Genomic DNA, 15,649 nt, shown 5'->3' with positions numbered 1-15,649 from the left:
GTGTCATTACATCAGCTTAAATACGTAGAACCTGACTTTTATATTCCACGTTTACAAGGTTCATTCTCCTTTCTGCAAAAGGTAAACAAAGCGTCACGTGATTTACACGCAAGATTTGACCATTCCTGATTCGAACCCGGGACCCCTGGCGTCGTAGCGCGATGTGCTAACCACTCCACCACGGGGCTGGCGTTAATAGAAATAATATAATTCCCAACTGCAACAGACATCACTTTATGAAACGAGAGTTTGCCACGAGGTTGCTAACAATTCCAACATTAACGTTTGCGTCTGTGTATAGATTTAGAGGCAAGAGTTAATAGCATAGCTATAGTCTGACATAAGCAAATAATCTAGTCTCATTTCATAGCTTCAACTTTATTAAAGTAATTTGGTATTCAGCAGATTCAAAATTATTTGAAATTTGAATAAAAAATAAATAAAACCATTTGTCATCAAATTTTCAATTAATATTCCACCGACTTACATTCGTTTGCATTTTATCATTTTTTTAAAAAAATAGTGTTGAAGTGGAGATTCGAACTTGTGTGGTGGGCAAGTATCATAGTTTTTATTTGAAAGCTTTTAAACTGAAACTTTCCCCATCACACTTCATTCATTCCTATCATTCCACTCAATTTCCAATTTCTGGACTTTTCAGGACAGACAATCACATACATCCATGTCCGATCCAGGATTCGAACCCGGGATCCCCGGCGTCGTAGTGCGATGTGCTAACCACTCCACCACGGGGGCCGACAGTCACTGGACCACACCATCTTTCTTGTTCAAATGCTTACATATCGTATCCAATCAATCACTCGCACTGATCAAGAACAAACAGAGCGAAATGACGGCAACAGCGTTTGCTATAATCTACATCACGGAGTACATTGCAACGAAACGCCACTTGAAAGATCATTAATGCAACCACTAGTTTCTGAAGGTACGAAATGCTTTCATTTTTCAAATAGTATTTGAGATGCTTGCTTCACAACTAAATATTCCTTACTACTCATAAATGGAAAAAAATGCACCAGTATTGATAAAACTACCACTACACGCCATCTGTACGCAGCAGTTTGAACATGACGGAGACCTTATATTTTCTGTTATTTACTTATATACTTTCAATTGTAAAAACAAATATGAGGATTCCAGGTTCTAGTGAATAAACCCAGGGGTGCCCACAGAAGGATTTCATGACGAGCCTGCGTCATGAGAATTTTTGGGGGGGACAGAATTTTATAATTTAGTTACCAATTCTATATAGCTTCACACAAAAATGGAAGGATCGATTCGTTTGATTTACTTGTTATTGATTTTTAGTTGTATTTTCAATTTTTATAACTTGGATGAAGTTCGAGAGATGGTATATATTTATGTCAGTAGTACAGTGTCCCCGGTTCTGCAACCGAAAATGAGGCTCGGTGAGGCTCGCCTTAATGGATTTCTCTCGTAAGGCATGAGCCTCATTTTCTCGCAGTGTTGCCAGCTCACCCCAAGAATATTTCACCATGTGATATTTTACAGGCGAAGCTAACCTACAAATGGGAGTTGGCAACACTGGCAACATCAATTGCGGTTTAGTGTTGCTAACTCACGTCAAGAATATTTCACCATGTGATATTTTACAGGCGAAGCTAACTTACAGAGTAGGTCAGTGTCCCCGGTTCTGCGCCCGAAAATGAGGCTCGGTGAGGCTCGCAGTGTTGCCAACCCCTTACTTGAAAAAATCACCAAGGTTTTTGTTTTTGGGTATAACCTAACCTCAAGCAAGGAGCTGGCAACGCTTGAGGCTTTCTCGCAGTGTTGCCAACTCACCCCAAGAATATTTCACCATGTGATATTTTACAAGCGAAGCTAACCTACAAATGGGAGTTGGCAACACTGATTAGTGGAGGTGCACGGGTTCAAGGACATCAATTGGCGATCAGTGTTGCCAAATCACCTCAAGAATATTTCACCATGTGATATTTTACAGGCGAAGCTAACCTACAAATGGGAGTTGGCAACACTGGCAACATCAATTGGCGATCAGTGTTGCCAACTCACCTCAAGAATATTTCACCATGTGATATTTGACAGGCGAAGCTAACCTACGAATGGGAGTTGGCAACACTGACTAGTGGAGGTAGCCGGGTTCACCAGCATCAATTGGCGATCAGTGTTGCCAACTCACCCCAAGAATATTTCACCATGTGATATTTTACAAGCGAAGCTAACCTACGAATGGGAGTTAGCAACACTAGCAACATCAATTGCGGTTCAGTGTTGCCAACTCACCTTAAGAATATTTCACCATGTGATATTTTACAGGCGAAGCTAACCTACGAATAAGAGTTAGCAACACTGATTAGTGTAATCAGCTCAGTTGAGCGCCATCAATTGGCGTTTAGTGTTGTCAACTCACCCCAAGAATATTTCACCATATGATATTTTACAAGCGAAGATAACCTACGAATGGGAGTTGGCAACATTGACTAGTGGAGGTGCACGGGTTGAGTGCCATCAATTGCGGTTCAGTGTTGCCAACTCACCCCAAGAATATTCCACCATGTGATATTTTACAGACGAAGCTAACCTACAAATGGGAGTTCGCAACACTGACTAGTGTAATCAACCCGGTTCTGCGCCATCAATTGCGGTTCAGTGTTGCCAACTCACCCCAAGAATATTTTACCATGTGATATTTCATTTCCAAGTCCCGGGGACACCAATGTATATCGTGATTTTTGCAAACCTCTCTCGGGGGAAACACGATGTGCTATACACGCGCGCGCGCGCCTATCGGTAGATTACGTTTCGCGTATTTATTCGTTGCGCTGACACAGCGTGATGAGTAAATAATGCATTTTCTCATTTTTGAAGTACGAATGCACTTTATCGTAATCTTCCAAGTCCCGGGGACACTAATGTTTGTATATCGTGACCTTTGTAAACCTCTCTCGGGAACGATGTGCCACACGCGCGCGCGCGTGCTTCTTTTTTATTTCTGTATTATGGCGCAAACACATCTAGAAAAACTACAATTTTGCTCCCTCTCCTCTCTGCGTGTGCTATCAACAATACGTAGGCCTTGGGACGACGAAAGTTACACAACGGTGAGCCTCGTCAGTACACCTACCCCGCAACATCTGGAGCGTGCAAGTACATAATAGCGGGTTGCTTGGGTGTATACAATTTGTTTTGTTTATATTTTGTTTCAGAGCGAGCGAGATAACCGGAGCATGCAGGCACACAACAGCGAGCTGGGATGGAAGATCGTCAGCACATCCGGAGCGTGCAGGTACATAATAGCGAGCTGCTTGGGCGTTAGCGTGGCTTCGCCGGATGCAATACACACGATGCTTAGGTTACAACAGGTTGTTAACATTAGCTTTGGGGAAGAATGTTCTAGAGAAGATTGTCTCAGAACATTTTCATAGTTTCACACCTCTATTAGATTGGTAGAAAAATATATTAGTGGGCAATAAAATCTGAAGAAGATTTGTGTCTAGCAAAAATAAGCTAAATAGAATTACACATGCATACAATATTTTTTTTTTTTCTATCTACAATCATATTTTTCTTATATATTTTTTTAATTTTTTTATAGGGTTGATTAAAGCACATATTTGAGGAAGACAACACTCTACCACCAACCGATCACATATAAATAAACATACCCCGAAAAAAATGCGCTCCATGAAAAGTTGCCCTGTGTGCAAAACAACCATATCAAGCAAAAATTTTGCAAGACATTGTCGCACCTGCGTGCCAGGCAAGCATTTGGCTGCCACCGAACTGTGTTCCGGATGCAATAAACACATTACAATTGCGTATGCCAAGAAGCATAAGCTTATTTGTCTAAGCGAAAGTACATCTGGTGCTCAACCGTCGACCAGCTCAACCAAAAGGAAAGCGGAAGCCGACTCGCCACCATCCGCCAAGCGCATCAAAACTGTGGCGAAAGCGAACCAGTCTGCTTTCGAGCGTTTGTTAGAGGACTTTTCCCTTACTTCGGAGGACTCATGCGACGTGCGTAGCTTTTTGGAGAACGTGCAAGCCCAAATTATTTCCATCCTCGGCGATGCGCTTGCAACGCACTCCATCAAATTCTACGCATCGCTACGTTGTCGGTACAAGAAGCCGTCTGATTAAATTTACAGCTTCTGCCACAACACCAAGGCGAAGACGCTGCATCTGGCGGATGTCGACAACCTCGAGGTTATTTACAACAAGTTTGTCGAGGAGCTGGTGGCAAAGCAAGAAGAACATCAAGCCAAGGGCTCGGGGGGTTCGCTGTGTGGTGAGCCTCACGAACTGCGCGTCAAACTTTGCAAGTTTGTGCCTCTCTCCGCCTCCAGCTACGTCCTTTTACCACGTGCTATTGAGGCAAAGAAGGCCGTCCTGAACATTCAGAACAGTGACGCCAAGTGCTTTCTCTGGTCGGTGCTTGCAGCATTACACCCTGTTGACCGGAAAAAACAACCACACCGAGTTAACCACTACCTACCCTACGAGCCAGAGCTGGAAGATGCGATGGCTGGGATCGACTACCCGGTGGCGCTTTCGGACATTCGTAAGTTCGAGGCCCGCACACACAACCCTCGGTTGGCTATCAACGTTTATGGCCTCACCGGCAAAGATGTGGTGTACCCCATTCGGGTGAGCGACGTAGACGACGACGGTGCGCAGGAAATTCACCTTTTGCTCATCAAGGATGAAACTCGCTATCACTACACCCTCATCCGTTCCCTCTCTAGACTTGTCTCAAGCCAACGGAGCAGTGATAGTCACCACGTTGAGGTGTGTCGCAGGTGCTTGTCTATATTTCGTAATCGAGAACGGCAGGATTACCAGCGCATCAGAGGTCGCAACATCGCTGCCGAGAAGCTCGCTCGCCACAAACTTTATTGCAATGCCAACGAACCGGGGGTGGCAGTTTTGCCCAAACCTGGCACCGTGGAGCATTTCCACATGCACAGTGCCATGGTAGAGCACCCTGCTATCATCATCGCGGATTTCGAGGCCTTCCTCAAACCCCTGTCCACTTGCGATCCCGATCCCGAAGTTTCCTCCACCACCCCTTACCAACTTCACGAGGCATCCAGTTTCGCATACGTTGTGGTGCGACGAGACCAACACATCATCGCCGAGCCCTACGTGTACTGTGGTTCCAACGCAGCCAAACACTTCCTCGAGAGGATGGTTGTCGAGGCCATCGAGATAGGGAAGGTACTGTTGGCCCCCAAGTCTATGCTCCCACTGTCCCCCGACGATCAACGTAGACACGACGAGGCCATCGCTTGCCCTGTCTGCGTTAAGGAGTACACCGCCAACAACCGTAAAGTCCATCACCACGATCACTTTAACGGTAGGTACGTAGGTCCTTGGTGCAACGGATGCAACCTCATGGCCCGGGACCCGTATTTTATCCCTGTGTTTTTTCACAATGGCTCGGGATACGACTTTCACCATCTGATCAAGCATCTTGGGTACGACAGCAAGGAAGTCAACGTCCTGGCCCAGAACGAGGAGCGTTACATCAGTGTGAGCAAACTAGTGTCGATCCCAGAATCCGGCTCTACCGTCGAGCTTCGCTTCCTCGACTCCCTGAGGTTCCTCCCGGCCAGCCTCGATGCCCTGACGAAAAAGCTGAGCAACGAACAAATGCGCATCACCTCTGCGAATTTTCCAAACTTGGACCCCGGTCTTTTCACGCGTAAGGGGGTCTACCCCTACGAATACATCACAGACCGTACCAAGTTTGCGGAGACGTCGCTACCTCCCCAGGCGAAGTTCTACAGTCAGCTACGAGGCTCAAACATCACCGACGAAGAATATCACCACGCCCAGTCCATGTGGTGCGAGCTGGGTTGTCGAACTTTCGAGGACTACCACAATGCCTACCTCAAACTTGATGTGACGCTCCTTGCCGACGTGTTCCAGACGTTCCGTGCGACTGCAATGAAAATCTACCACCTGGATCCCGCCTACTTCTATAGTCTCCCTGGACTGGCGTGGTCAGCCATGTTTCTGGTGACGAAAATCGAGCTGGAGCTTCTTTCGGACGTGGACATGGTACTGTTTGTGGAACGTGCCGTGCGGGGTGGCATGGTCCAGGTGTCGCAACGGCACGCGCGCGCCAACAACCATCACATGGCTACTGGCTACGACTCCACCCAACCGTCGAGCTACATCATGCACACGGACGTGAATAACTTGTACGGGCACTCCATGATGCAGCCACTCCCCTTTAGAGGGTTCGAGTGGGCTGACCCTTCCAACTTCGACGTTAAAGGTTTCGACGATTCGGAACATGGGTTCTTCGCCGAGGTGGACCTTGAGTTCTCCGAGAAGCTGCAGGATTTGTTCTGCGATCTTCCCCCTGCACCCGAGTTCAAGTGTCCACCCGATTCCAACCAGAAGAAGCTCGTCATGGATTTCGAACCCAAGAAGAATTACATCCTGCACTACCAGAATCTCCGGTGGTTGTGAGGATATAAGAAAATTTTTGATCATAGCGAGATCAACGCTGGAATTTCGCATCCCTTGTGAAATGGCTGTCAAGGATTATCTTCGGGAAATTAGCGGCATGAGGTGCGACGATCTCGACACTTTTTTCGGCCGCAGGGGAAAAATTAAACAATAGGTTAGATGAACTGCATGAGGCGAGGCAGGGGAGAAGACGATTCACAGATGATTGGCATAAGTCGAAACAAGAGACGGAAGATATCATCACGCACATCATCGCATTTTCCGAAGCACAAACTTTCTTCCTCTAACACACACAAAAAAATCTTCGATACAAAAATCTCGTGAAAAAAAAATATATATAAAATAACACACATCGTGAAAAAAAAATAATCTTCAGTGTATATATAAATAACACACATTGTGAAAAAAAATTAAATTTCTCTAACACACACACTGAAAATTTCTCTTCAATATGACGACTGAAAAAATGAGTGACCTCCAAGCATTAAAACAAATGCTAAATTTGTCAGTAGAGTATGTAAAAATTCAGGAATTGGAAGTGGACAAACCTTACACGATAACTTCCGGTTCAATTGTTTCTACTCAGTATGGTCCCAAGGCGCGTTTGTTGCTCAACGCACAATACAGTCTATTTTTACCAGATCGATACGCTAACATGTTATCCGACGAGAAGCTAGCTATTTTAATCGAGAACAAAACTCAAATCGTGTACAAGGGTACAAAGGAACTTCTTGGTAAGAAAACAAAGCACGTAATAGAATTTGTGTAACGGCTCTGCGCGGAGTATATCCTTGAAAAAAAAATTACACGGAACAAAAAAAATCTCAGAACATTTATATATAAATAACATACCGAAAAATATTACACAAAACAAAAAAAATCTCAAAACATATATATAAATAACATACCGTGAAGATAACATATAGAGCATCAACATGAAGCCCAAAGGTGTCGTGTACCAGATACCTTACTCCAATCTGAAAAATCTAGGTACCCTCGATGGTTTACTCACCAAAAAACAACGCGAGAAGAAACGTTCTTGCTTGATGAAAGGACACGGAATGAAATTACTTCTCAGCACACCTCAATTGAGACGCTTGCAGCGTTCGCGGAAACAGCAAAAAATCGGAGGTTTCATATTCAGCATCCCAGCCATCCTGGCAGCATTGGGGGCCGTTGGAAGTTTGGCCGGCGGAAGTGCCGCCATCGCGAAAACCGTCATCGACTCGAAGAAGAACAAAGCCGAGTTGGAAGAACAGAAACGTCACAACCTGGCCATGGAGAAGAAGGGGAAAGGTATGACCAAAAAGCAAAAAAGCAACCTCGATGCTTTAAAGAAATATAAAAAAAAGAAGAAGCCCTGTCCAACTTCGATATTGAATCTCTAATCGAACTGTTGGGAATAAGGAATTTCAGAGGTGTTTTCATGTCCGATTCTCTACCCTCTGCTGTGAAGAAAAAGGAGTATGGCGTGGTCAACCTGGACAGTTAAAAAATCCTGGTACACATTGGATATGCTACCTCAAAATTGACGATAACAATGCATTTGTTTTCGATTCGTTCGGTGGCACACCACCTGCCAGGTTGGTGAAGTATCTCAGTGTTGCCAACCTCTACTACAATGACAAACGCATCCAGGGTTTCACCGATGTTAACTGCGGCCACCTATGCCTTTCCGTTCTCGCATACATGTCTAAAATAAATAACCCGTCGGTGGAACATTTTCAGAAAGCATTGTGGAATCTTAAATACGATGGGCGTGTTCCATCTCACGAGCGAATCTTCAATCTTGAAACTCACGCTGCACGACGACATCGTCTATCCTAAATCCGTAGCTTTGCGTGCATTCTACAGCATGTACCTCATACCTAACGTCACGCATCACAACAACAAAATTAGCGTCGGAAGCGAACACATCGTCGTCACGCCAGGTCAATACAATCTTTCCACTTTGCAAGCTCAGTTACCCAAAGGCACGTACCTTTCTCAAAATTCGGTCACGCACAGAGTGGAAATCGTGTCGGCGACGGAGACCGTGGACCTGGGCACCATGGGAGAACTTTTAGGTTTCGAGAACGACACAAAACTCGAAGCTGGCATCAAGCACACGGCAGCAAACATTCCTAAATTTCTGGCCATAGAGACTCTGAACGTTCACTGTAACGTGGCGGAAGGAATGATCACTAAATCTTCGGACGGGGGGTTGCTGGGAAGTCACAAGCAGACGGGAATCATCGCCACGTTCAAACCCAATTCCGAATTCATGGAACCGATCATCTACACGCCCTCTTCGCCGATCTATTTTCCAGTATGCCGCAACCGCATAGACGACATAGAGTTGGTGGTCACGAACGAGAAAGGAGACGTGGTGGATTTTGCAGGTGCCACTACGACGGCCATCGTGGAGATCAACGTATAGTAAATAACACGCATAGTGAAAATGGAACAAATCGAAAGTTACGAATTGCAATCTTTCCCTCCGAACCGTCGCACGTTCGCCAATCTCAACGAAGCGAACAGGGAGATCGAATACGACGTGGACGTAGGCGACGGGTTTGTTCATCCTCACAGAGCGGACCTCTACCTTCAATTCGACGTGGTGAAGAAGGAAAGCGGAGACGCGTTTCCGCCCAATGCAAATTTGAAACTCGTGGACAACTTCGTGCCTCACCTGTTCTCGCAGGTGGAGGTGAGGAAACACAACACCGTCATCGACAGAATCGATTATCCAGGCATCACGTCGACGGCAGTGGGAACATTGAAATTATCCAAAACGGATGCAGCATACTACCAGGCGGGAGGATTCGAAGCAGGGACGAAAATATCGACGAGAAGTCACACGGTGCTCTTTCCCATGCGTCTGCTACCGGGATTCTTCTCCGACTACAAGGAGATCATGTGGAAGGGAGGATTGCGCGTCACGTTTCGAAGAGCGGCCAACGACAACGACGCACTGATGCGATACACCAACTTGAATGCCGACGGCACGCCGATAGCCAACACATTACCCGAAGCAGCCAAGTGCGTCATCCGGAGCATGGAATTGAGAATGCCGATCGTGGAATACGAAACGAACTACGCCCTCAAGTACAAAGCGGAGATCTTGAAAAGTCCACAGGTGCCGATTCACTTTCACGGTTACCAGTGCGTGCAGAAGATGGCATCGGGAAGTCACATGGAATTCGACGTGACGACTCAGTTCAACAACATACAGTTCGACATGCCAGATTTCGTCGTAGTGCTCTTTCAGACCGGGCGCGATAACAACCAGGAAAAAGATTCCAGCAAGTTCGACGACTGCAAGATCAAGAACGTTTATCTCAAGAATGGTAGGAACGAAGTGTTCCCGCGCGAGAATTACAACCTCGACATGACCAAAAACGATTACCTCAAACTTTACGAAGCTTACACGGCTTACAAGCGCGTGACCGAGGGAAACGTGGACGTGTACTACACGCCCAGCGAATTCAAAATCCGCAGGCCGATGTTCGTCATCAACACGACGAAGAGGAAGCAGGTGGTGGTCAACGATCGCACCAACATCAAGATCGTCTGCGAGTTCCACGACGCGCTGCCCGATGATACCGTGTGCAGCGTCATCCTGATTGCAGAGAAGTCTTTCGCGTACGACGTGAAGAACGAGAGGGTCACAGAGCAGTTTTAACAGGTTTAACATCTTTTTCTTGCACAATCAGTTACAATAAAAATTTTGTGCTAGCACAATAATAATACGAATTTCTCTAGTTCAGATCAGTTACAATGTCAATTTCACCAATTATCAGTTACAATATCTTTTTTTCATCAGTTTTTTGCACTATAGCACGAGACAATCAGAATTTGCACAAAATTTTGTTGTTTTTACATGAGAAAATTAACAATAAAATTCTTTTTTTATTGTTTCAGATGCTGTCAAACATCAAGCACACACACACTAGGAAAAAAAAGCATGCAACTTTAGTTTTTATAACACACACATTCTCCATCTTCATCAAGAAAATATTATAATAAACATATCTCACAATAAAACTCTATATCCAAAAATATTACAACATCAAATAACACTAGAGTCGTTAGTACACGTTGCATGCATTACGGAGGTCCTCTGTAGAGTTTCATGGAAGTTTGAGAGAAAAAAAAAACACATGAAAACTCTACAGAGGTGTGGTTATCCATAACCACAGCCGTTAGAACCTTTTTGGGTTGGGCACCACGCACCCTGGCGAGGTTAGAGGCTAGGAATCCTAAAAAAATAAAAAAAATTATTTGTTTGTTTGCTTGAGTCACAATACAAAAATAATAAGAGGCGCCAGCGCGCGCGCGCGTGTGGCACATCGTTCCCGAGAGAGGTTTACAAAGGTCACGATATACAAACATTAGTGTCCCCGGGACTTGGAAGATTACGATAAAGTGCATTCGTACTTCAAAAATGAGAAAATGCATTATTTACTCATCACGCTGTGTCAGCGCAACGAATAAATACGCGAAACGTAATCTACCGATAGGCGCGCGCGCGCGTGTATAGCACATCGTGTTTCCCCCGAGAGAGGTTTGCAAAAATCACGATATACATTGGTGTCCCCGGGACTTGGAAATGAAATATCACATGGTAAAATATTCTTGGGGTGAGTTGGCAACACTGAACCGCAATTGATGGCGCAGAACCGGGTTGATTACACTAGTCAGTGTTGCCAACTCCCATTTGTAGGTTAGCTTCGTCTGTAAAATATCACATGGTGGAATATTCTTGGGGTGAGTTGGCAACACTGAACCGCAATTGATGGCACTCAACCCGTGCACCTCCACTAGTCAATGTTGCCAACTCCCATTCGTAGGTTATCTTCGCTTGTAAAATATCATATGGTGAAATATTCTTGGGGTGAGTTGACAACACTGAACGCCAATTGATGGCGCTCAACTGAGCTGATTACACTAATCAGTGTTGCTAACTCTTATTCGTAGGTTAGCTTCGCCTGTAAAATATCACATGGTGAAATATTCTTAAGGTGAGTTGGCAACACTGAACCGCAATTGATGTTGCTAGTGTTGCTAACTCCCATTCGTAGGTTAGCTTCGCTTGTAAAATATCACATGGTGAAATATTCTTGGGGTGAGTTGGCAACACTGATCGCCAATTGATGCTGGTGAACCCGGCTACCTCCACTAGTCAGTGTTGCCAACTCCCATTCGTAGGTTAGCTTCGCTTGTAAAATATCACATGGTGAAATATTCTTGGGGTGAGTTGGCAACACTGATCGCCAATTGATGCTGGTGAACCCGGCTACCTCCACTAGTCAGTGTTGCCAACTCCCATTCGTAGGTTAGCTTCGCCTGTCAAATATCACATGGTGAAATATTCTTGAGGTGAGTTGGCAACACTGATCGCCAATTGATGTTGCCAGTGTTGCCAACTCCCATTTGTAGGTTAGCTTCGCCTGTAAAATATCACATGGTGAAATATTCTTGAGGTGAGTTGGCAACACTGATCGCCAATTGATGTCCTTGAACCCGTGCACCGCCACTAATCAGTGTTGCCAACTCCCATTTGTAGGTTAGCTTCGCTTGTAAAATATCACATGGTGAAATATTCTTGGGGTGAGTTGGCAACACTGCGAGAAAGCCTCAAGCGTTGCCAGCTCCTTGCTTGAGGTTAGGTTATACCCAAAAACAAAAACCTTGGTGATTTTTTCAAGTAAGGGGTTGGCAACACTGCGAGCCTCACCGAGCCTCATTTTCGGGCGCAGAACCGGGGACACTGACCTACTCTGTAAGTTAGCTTCGCCTGTAAAATATCACATGGTGAAATATTCTTGACGTGAGTTAGCAACACTAAACCGCAATTGATGTTGCCAGTGTTGCCAACTCCCATTTGTAGGTTAGCTTCGCCTGTAAAATATCACATGGTGAAATATTCTTGGGGTGAGCTGGCAACACTGCGAGAAAATGAGGCTCATGCCTTACGAGAGAAATCCATTAAGGCGAGCCTCACCGAGCCTCATTTTCGGTTGCAGAACCGGGGACACTGTACTACTTATGTCTGTTTGACACCATCGATCTAAGTGATATTAGAGTAGGGGACTTCGAAGCGAAATAAAAATCAGCAAAGGTAATCTCTTTCAACACCAGCTTTTTTTCGAACTTTCCTAATTTGCAGGCATTTTATAAAGTTCTGATCGCCACAGCAGTGATGGGTTGCTCTGCAGAACGCACAATGAGTGTCACAAGAATAATTAAAAACAGAATACGTCCGTGTATGGCTGATGGGTGGTGCAATACCTTAATTCCATCCTGTGAGTCCGAAATTTTAAGTGGTGCAAAATAAGGAACTTATCAATAAGTTTTCTGAAACAACTTTGTAGCGTCAGAAGTTATTATCATTTATAGAAAATGTTATTTCAATCAATGTCAAATAATATACAATATACAGTACATGTAAATTTCTATAATGTAAATTATACCTAAAATAAATATATATCGCTTAAATATGTCTGCATATTGTTCCCCAAATTTTATCTGACCAAAATAATTTGAGTAAATAATACGGCATAAATTGGGGGGAGAGAATGTTCTACCTTTGGAGGGGAGGAGTGCGTCATAGACCTTGAGCGGGATGGGCATCTCAACATTTTATATCGGAAACCTTTTTTCCGTACTAAATCTATATTAGTTGTATTGTTATCCATTTGAATTTGGGCCTATGCTTTAGTATGGCTTTAGAACCCCCTTGAATTACATATGTGATTATAAACTGGGTGCACACCCCTACAAGCAATTCTGCCGGCGCCCACGCTTCAGTGGATCTATTCACTTGTGAAAGCTTTCAAGGGGCGGGACGGCGCCAGTGCGATTACCTGTCTGAGTGCGCTTTCTACGTATTTCCCGGCGCTTAGCTCATTTTGACACTGAAAAAACCATCCCCACGTGTGCCTATTTTCATGTTATATACTTAGAAGATATACATTTTTACTTGCGAGGTTTTTTTGTTGCGTGACTTTCTTGTAGCTTTTCTTTGGAAAAAGGGAATGGAATCAATAAGCTATTATATTCGTTCCAGCGAGCAGTTCTTAATGGATCTTTTTATGGAAATGTCAATATGCTTTTTGTGCCCTGCGGCAACTACTATATACTTTTGCAAAATCCTTTAAACGTGTTTTCAAAACTCTCTCTTCATACATTTGTGGAGGCGTTACTCTTGTCGATTCTTATATCGGAAAATTACCCACTCGCATCTTGTAACGAATATAGTAATGTGGAGAGTAGGCAAATGCCATGTCATACACAGTAACCATGAAATATTATCAATTACCACTATCGCACGTTTGTCGTTTTCCATCACGATATGAACAAGAATTAACGTGTGGGACAATTTTATACATATCCCACCGAAACAGGGAGACATCAAGTAATAAGTCTATCGCATGGAATTCTCCAAATCCATGAGTCACGCAGGTGATATACATTTTGTTAAACTCTACTTTTATGTTTTATTCAAAAGAGTACAGATGAGATATGTGTTCGTGTTAAGTAAGATATTAACTTTATTAATGGAGGACGTGTTGTAAACAATGCTTTGCATAGCATTCTAAGATTGACATAAATATATTTCATACAGGACCAACATCTTGATAAATTTTTGGATGGGTACGAAAAGTATATTTCCTCCTATGCTTGGTAAGCATTTAAACATGACTAATTTAGAAGTTCCCTTTTATTAAGGAAGTAACATGTTAACATGTTTCAGCTGAGTGCTTTTATCAGTGAAAGAAGTCACGCTCTTACTCTCAAGCTCAAACTATGTCCCAAAGATTGTAAATATTACAATAACTGATTCTTAATTATTCTAATCAGAAAGACGTAAAATGCATAGACAAGAATGGAATCACGTGACATACTCTTACGTATGTCAGAAACTTGTAAGACTACTGAAAATCAATTAGATGGATTTGGATTTTCTAAATACTGGATTAACGTAACAAATGTTAACTAATTGTCTATGTCTGCGTTCTTGTCTGTTATTACGAATCAAACAATCAGATTTAAAGATTCTTATACCTACAATAGTTTCTTCAAATATGGAATTTGTTTGAAGGAAATAGCTATAATGTGCCAACTATATTAGATCTAATGTTCCCCACTGGCATATCCATTATTTCTGCTTGATAAACCATCGAACTATTCGACGCCCATTTCTAACAAACAACTACAAATCTAACGATAAAATTTCTTGAACTCAAATGTCTGGCTTTATATTTTTCTGGAAAATTTTATATCTTGAACTGTTTGTCTGTGAATCTGAATGAAACAATTGACAATTGACAGTCTGCCTCTCAATGTGAGTAAACATCTGACAACATTCAGCATCATACTACTTGAAACGAATGTAAGTTGGAATATATTTTGCGGGTAAAATGCAGTAATGATAATAATTATAATTATAATGATATATCCGTTTCATCGACATTGTATATGTCCTGAGGTTCGATCTATGTTGCTCCAAAACCTTCGATAAATTTTCAAAAACTTATCAACATTGTCTTCATTGAAATTCACAGCACCCGCTATAATCCAGTCAAGGGCGCCGACTTTCCAAAATTTCTGTGGGTGCATATCAATGGCGGTTAGATCTGTAATTATCAAGTATTGTATACTTTAAACAACTTACATGCACAATGATTGCAAGAGGCAATGATATTATCAACACGTTAGTAAAAGAAAATACCACATTCATACAAATTAAAATGAAAAATTCTTCATAAATGCAAATAATTTTAATTGTATTGCAGAGAGAACTATGCAAGGATTTTGTTGTGAACAGAAACTACAAAATTACTAACTTTATGTACTAAATAATAATAATAATAATCATGACATGTTAACTTTCAATATAAAACACGTTCCTTTTTACGTCATTTGCACTTCTGAATTTGTTTGCAATTTTGGTAATGTCAATATTTTTAGTCATTTCTTTATGAACATGCAAAATTGCCAAATCATTCAATATTTTTTGGGTCATTGTTGACCGCAAAATCGTTTTCAATCGTCTAAGTGCTGAAAATGACCGCTCAGAGGTACAAAAAGTAACAGGTATAGTTAAAATCACCCGTACAAACTTCACAAATTCTGTGAGCATTTCACGCATGGGACCACTGTTTTCTCTACTTAAAATATT

Source organism: Lepisma saccharinum, chromosome 29, assembly GCF_977018435.1.
Source record: "Lepisma saccharinum chromosome 29, izLepSacc3.1, whole genome shotgun sequence".
Taxonomy (NCBI): Eukaryota; Metazoa; Arthropoda; class Insecta; order Zygentoma; family Lepismatidae; genus Lepisma; species Lepisma saccharinum.
The sequence above is the reverse complement of the archived record's forward strand: the minus strand, read 5'-3'. Positions refer to the sequence as shown.